The sequence below is a fragment of the Polistes fuscatus genome, unplaced genomic scaffold (genome assembly GCF_010416935.1).
Source record: "Polistes fuscatus isolate 324 unplaced genomic scaffold, CU_Pfus_HIC Scaffold19, whole genome shotgun sequence".
Taxonomy (NCBI): Eukaryota; Metazoa; Arthropoda; class Insecta; order Hymenoptera; family Vespidae; genus Polistes; species Polistes fuscatus.
The window spans coordinates 156,174-162,947 of NW_025113095.1; the positions used below are offsets into that span (position 1 = coordinate 156,174).

Here is a 6,774-nt window from a genome sequence, read left to right on the forward strand (position 1 = left end):
CTCATTGCGAGCAGAATTCGCCAAGCGTCGGATTGTTCACCCGCCAACAGGGAACGTGAGCTGGGTTTAGACCGTCGTTGAGACAGGTTAGTTTTACCCTACTGATGACTAGTCGTTGCGATAGTATCCTGCTCAGTACGAGAGGAACCGCAGGTTCGGACATTTGGTTCACGCACTCGGTCGAGCGGCCGGTGGTGCGAAGCTACTATCCGTGGATTATGCCTGAACGCCTCTAAGGCCGTATCCTTCTAGCAAAAGGGCAACGATTCTTCGGAGTCTCGTGAGTCGAAAGGCTCAAAACAATGTGAAACTACTAGGTGATCGGTCCTCGGGCCGGTCATCGCACGAGCCCAGTTTTGCCGTACGGGACCAACGACCGTCGCCGGGATCACACCGAGCAACGGCACGGTCTCTAACGGTCGATCTTGGGTCTCACAGTTCGATGTCGAGACTCGGAATCGTCTGTAGACGACTTAGGTACCTGGCGGGGTGTTGTACTCGGTAGAGCAGTTACCACGCTGCGAGCTGTTGAGACTCAGCCCTTGGCTTGGGGATTCGTCTTGTCGGATAGACGAGACCCCTGGTGATATGCCATTATTGTGTATATCAAAAGATAGTCGTAAGACGTTAAAACGGCGAGAACTTTCTCTATATAATATATTTGAAATTAATATGCATTTATATTTTATAGACATAGAGAAAAGACTCGTTTTGATGTTAAATGACTATAATAAAATTGTAAAGTCATGCGACTATGGGACTTAGAAAATTTCGCCGTACGACTTGTAAAGTCATGCGACTATGGAAAAGTCATGCGACTCTTGGGACTTAGAAAAATTTCGAGCCGTACGACTTGTAAAGTCATGCGACTATGGAAAGTCATGCGACTATGGGACTTAGAAAAATTTCGAGCCCTACGACTTGTAAAGTCATGCGACTATGGAAAAGTCATGCGACTATGATACTTTTTGTTGTTAAAATTGATTTTTAATATTAATAAACTTTTTGATTTTTTTTTAATTGTTTATTAAATTTAACATAAACTACGGTATATAAATTTTTGTTAAGATATCTCAAACGGTTTGGATTTTATCCATTTGTTAATTAAGGAATTTATTGATAACTTTTAAAAAATTATGTACGGCGTTATTTCTATTACTTTTTGTTTAATTATAAAACTGCTTTTTTAATGGAAATTTGTTTATAACAATTTATTTGCAAAATAATAAATTATATTTTTTTTTAATGTTTATTAAAATTTAACATTAAACTAAGCTGTATATAAATTTTCGTTAAGATATCTCAAACGGTTTGGATTTTATCCATTTGTTAATTAAGGAATTTATTGATAACATTTAAAAAATTACCTATGGCGTTATTATATTTCTTTGTTTCAATTATAGAAAACTGCTTTTTAATTAAAATTTGTTATAACAATTTTTTTTGCAAAATAATAAATTTATTTATTTTTTAACAATTTTATTAAAATTTATCAATAAACTAAGCTGTATATAAATTTTCGTTAAGATATCTCTAACGGTTAGGAATTTATCCATTTGTTAATTAAGGAATTTATTGAATGTTAATAAAAATTAATAACGTCGTTTACTCTATATTCGTAAAGGATTATTTGATGAAAAAATTCTTTTTACGTTAAAAATTGTTATTAACAATTTTTATTGCAAATTAATAATTATTTTAATTTTTTGACAATTGTTTATTATATTCATCGTTAAACTAAACTTTGTTTAAATTTTGGTTAAGATATCATTTTTACATGATGATATGGAATTTGTCCATCTTAGTTGAAAAAACTAAGTTTTTCGAGGAGAGGTGATTTGGAGCTGCTTTGGAGGTTTTCTCCCATAAGAGACCGTGCATTTAGCCAGGCATCGCCGGACGCTCGGCGGCTATTCGGTATATAAGGGGACACATGCTTTTGGTGTTCCAAAAGGCCTTTTGGCGCAAGAGTCAATTCGACTCTAAGTAACGTTTGATAGAACGTACGGACGGTGCTGTTGGATAACCGTCTTAAGAAATATTTTCAAAGTATTCATTTTTCAATATGAACTTTGAAAAATTATCGTTATTCGATACTTATAAATTTTTCTAAGTCCATAGTCGCATGACTTTACCATAGTCGCATGACTTTACCAAGTCGCATGACTTTACAAGTCGTAGGCTCGAAATTTTCTAGCCCACTAGTCGCATGGACTTTACCATATCGCATGACTTTACAAGTCGTACGGCTCGAAAATTTTCTAAGTCCCATAGTCGCAGACTTTACCATAGTCGCATGACTTTACCATAGTCGCATGACTTTACAAGTATACGGCTCGAAATTTTTCTAAGTCCATAGTCGCATGACTTTACCATAGTCGCATGACTTGAAACGAGCATGATGAATGGGAAGATATTATAAGACGAAAGAGCCAGCGAAACACATTATGCTCGTAAAAACTTGAACGAACGTTGGAAGTTGGTGCATGCTCTCGTGCGTATATACGTAGAGAGGAGTATCTTCAAGTTCGACTCGAGAGTCGAGTGGGATAAATAATAATGCTTGAAGAATTTATCATTCGTGAGAAATGGAATGAGAAAAGTTTCTCATACGAAATTATTCTTTTCGGTCGATAGAACGATCGGCTGAATCGAGTCTATCGTATTTTCTTGTAACTATATCGTACTTTTAGTTGGTTGTCGCCAGACAATCGGCCGCCGAATATTCGTATAAAAGATACAAACAAACCAAATTTTGTTAAAAAGAAATTTTTTACCGTTGGGTTCATCTCGGCAATGCCGAAGGATGATACGAAATGGTTTCTCGAAACCCAATATTAACGTTCGAATCTACCAATCCGTCCAAAACTAAGTTTTTCGAGGAGAGGTGATTTCGGCCGAGCTTTGGAGGTTTTCTCCCTAGAGACCGTGCATTAACCAGGCATCGCCGGACGCTCGGCGGCGTATTCGGTATTATATAAGAGGATGCATGTTTGGGTGTTCCAAAATGCCCCTTGAAGAAATACACGATATTGTGTGTAATATACATATAATATGTAAATATTAATATTGACACTCATTCCCACGGGTCGGTGTCTCTGACCGAATGGCCCATACGTGGTATCCTATTAAAAAAAAGGTGGTTATCATCGTTGGTTTGTCGTCGTTCCTTTCGAATAACGCGGAAATCACGTGATACTTACTGAGCATCGTCTCTCTCGAATCCGAGCAGAGCTAAGAAAAATATTATAATCGATACAAAAGGCATATATCGAAGCAACCGAAGTGAGAGAAATTTATTTCTGTAACTCTCGTACGCTCGGATAATGTCAAAAGCTTTTGAGCTTATACCGAAACTCCCTTGAATGCGAAGACAAGGGTTTTTCGGGTAGAGACGCTGGTTCAACTCGTTGTCCGCGTCGATGATCCTGTACGTCTTCTGGCACTGAATAATTCATACCGTTGGGAAATACCTGCTGCTCTCTCACAACTAATAAATATATAAATGGGTATATTAAAAGTTCGTTGCTAAAATCTATATTAAAAAGATTAAAAAGAAAATACCCAAAACCACTGGTATAATATATTGGGTAATTCTACCAAAAATCCCTTAATACTAAGTGACGACTATAAAAATCCATATAACATGGTTTCAAAGTGCGTTTAACAATGGTTGTGGTGATTGGAGGAGGCAAAGTGAGCGAGGACCAGAGGGACGTTCCCCACGTCGGAAAAAAATTAAATAGCATCGTTAGTTCGGCATACGTTCGGCGACAAGAGTTGCAAAGAACGAAAAATATATTTTCGTAAAAGAGCAAATTCAGCTCCCGGTTGATCTGCCATAGTCAATGCTTGTCTCAAAGATTAAGCATGCAGTCTCAGTGCATGCCGAGCTAAGGTGAAACCGCGAATGGCTCATTAAACCAGTTATGGTTTCTTAGATCGTACCCACCTTAACTTGGATAACTGTGTAATTCTAGAGAGCAATACATGCCAACCAGAGTTCCAACCCAGAGATGGAGGAACGCTTTATTAGATCAAAACCAATCGGTGGCGTTTGTTAATACATTCGTCCACCGTTTACTTTGATGCCTCTGAAAACTTTGAGCTGAATCGCACGTCCTTAGCACCGGCGACTAGTCTTCAAGTTCTGCCTTATCAACGTCGATGGTAGGTTCTGCGCCTCCCATGGTTGTAACGGGGGTAACGTGGAATCCGGGTTCGATTCCGGGCGGGAGCTCGGAAAACGGCACAATCCAAGGAAGCAGCAGGCGCGCAATTACCCCTCCCGGCACGGGGAGGTAGTGACGAAAAATACACGATACGGTACTCATCCGAGTCCCCCTCTCATCGGAATTACACCTTTAAATCCTTTAACAAGGATCCATTGGAGGGCAAGTCTGGTGCCAGCATCCGCGGTAATTCCAGCTCCAATAGCGTATATTAAAGTTGTTGCGGTTAAAAAGCTCGTAGTTGAATCTGTGTTTCACACTGTCGGTTCACCGCTCGCGGTGTTTACTGGCATGATGTGGGACGTCCTACCGGTGGGCTTAGCCCTTCGGGGCGGTCCAACTAATATCCCATCGCGGTGCTCTTCATTGAGTGTCGAGATGGGCCGGTACGTTTACTTTGAACAAATTAGAGTGCTTAAAGCAGGCTAGCCTCGCCTGAATACTGTGTGCATGGAATAATGGAATAGGACCTCGGTTCTATTTTGTTGGTTTTCGGAACTCCGAGGTAATGATTAATAGGGACAGATGGGGGCATTCGTATTGCGACGTTAGAGGTGAAATTCTTGGATCGTCGCAAGACGGACAGAAGCGAAAGCATTTGCCAAAAATGTTTTCATTAATCAAGAACGAAAGTTAGAGGTTCGAAGGCGATCAGATACCGCCCTAGTTCTAACCATAAACGATGCCAGCTAGCGATCCGCCGAAGTTCCTCCGATGACTCGACGGGCAGCTTCCGGGAAACCAAAGCTTTTGGGTTCCGGGGGAAGTATGGTTGCAAAGCTGAAACTTAAAGGAATTGACGGAAGGGCACCACCAGGAGTGGAGCCTGCGGCTTAATTTGACTCAACACGGGAAACCTCACCAGGCCCGGACACCGGAAGGATTGACAGATTGATAGCTCTTTCTTGATTCGGTGGGTGGTGGTGCATGGCCGTTCTTAGTTGGTGGAGCGATTTGTCTGGTTAATTCCGATAACGAACGAGACTCTAGCCTGCTAAATAGGCGTACATTCTGGTATCACGAAGGCCCTCGGCTTCGGTCGAGTGGTTTTTACTACCAACGTACCAACAAATCTTCTTAGAGGGACAGGCGGCTTTTAGCCGCACGAGATTGAGCAATAACAGGTCTGTGATGCCCTTAGATGTTCTGGGCCGCACGCGCGCTACACTGAAGGAATCAACGTGTTTTCCCTGGCCGAAAGGCCCGGGTAACCCGCTGAACCTCCTTCGTGCTAGGGATTGGGGCTTGCAATTATTCCCCATGAACGAGGAATTCCCAGTAAGCGCGAGTCATAAGCTCGCGTTGATTACGTCCCTGCCCTTTGTACACACCGCCCGTCGCTACTACCGATTGAATGATTTAGTGAGGTCTTCGGACTGGTGCGCGGCAGTGCCTCGGCACTGCCGATGTTGCCGGGAAGATGACCAAACTTGATCATTTAGAGGAAGTAAAAGTCGTAACAAGGTTTCCGTAGGTGAACCTGCGGAAGGATCATTAACGTAACAAAAGTTGCTCGAACGAGCAACGAGAATGAAAGAACGAACAAACAAACAATCGAACGAATAAACGTGACTTTATAAGTTACGCAGTAAGAATAGACGCGATGCTTCATAAGTCGTTAAAAGCTTATCGAGGCATCCGTTGGAATTTGAACGAAAGCTTTGGAAGGCATGAGATAGCACTCGTGAATTCTATTAGCTTCGGAGTCTAGCTGATGAACCGGTGCAACCTGTGCCGCGGTCGAATCGAACTTATACGACGATGCTTTAGCGCGTCTTTGAAATACGCGTTAACGTCAGAATCGTTAATCGACCCGGCGAGAGACGTGGATATTTGTGTAGCGTGCCCGAGGACGCCGCCACGTCGATGGTTTATTATATATTTTTAAAGATTCATTCGCCCGGATTCGTAGCAAATCTCAATCCTCTTTTCTCATTTTTTCGAACGACCGAGAAGAGTTGACGAGAAGACTCCACCTCGTCGCCTTAACTGTCATAGACATTATTATATGCGTTTGACGCCTGTAAACATGCTTTTTCAGTTAAGGGACGATACCCATGCTTGGTTAACGCCGAGTATTATGAGATACGGTAATATAACGTACGCCTGAAAAACGTACAGATTATATACGATTACCCTGAACGGTGGATCACTTGGCTCGTGGGTCGATGAAGAACGCAGCTAATTGCGCGTCAACTTGTGAACTGCAGGACACATGAACATCGACATTTCGAACGCACATTGCGGTCCACGGATACAATTCCCGGACCACGCCTGGCTGAGGGTCGTTTAACTAAACGATACTGCTTGCGCAAGGGGACGACTTTCGTCCTTGTCGTAGAGCGTTTATTGGGTTGTTCGTTGGCAAGAGAAAACAGAGTCTCTTGATAAGAGAGATTTGACGTTCTCGCGCCGACGTCGCCTTAAATAAATTATGAGTATTAAGTACAGAAATAAATAATTGAGAGAAGGAGAGGAAATAAATGGAAGAAAATTCGAACTGTACGAGCAAAACGTAAAGAAAAGAGTTAACGGGTGGAAT

General features: G+C 41.7%; 2 non-coding genes across 2 annotated transcripts in view; both read left to right on the forward strand.

Annotated features, from left to right (window-relative positions):
* LOC122515991 overlaps window positions 1–559 on the forward strand; it is a 3,937-nt gene extending 3,378 nt beyond the window's left edge. Inside the window, exon 1 of the ribosomal RNA XR_006303474.1 lies at window positions 1–559. This exon is cut by the window's left edge and continues 3,378 nt beyond it. This is a non-coding gene — a ribosomal RNA (large subunit ribosomal RNA).
* A 5,806-nt stretch (window positions 560–6,365) lies between these two features.
* Window positions 6,366–6,520, forward strand: LOC122515953. Its single transcript, XR_006303439.1, has one exon. It is a non-coding gene; the product is annotated as a 5.8S ribosomal RNA (ribosomal RNA).
* The last annotated feature ends 254 nt before the right edge of the window (window positions 6,521–6,774 follow it).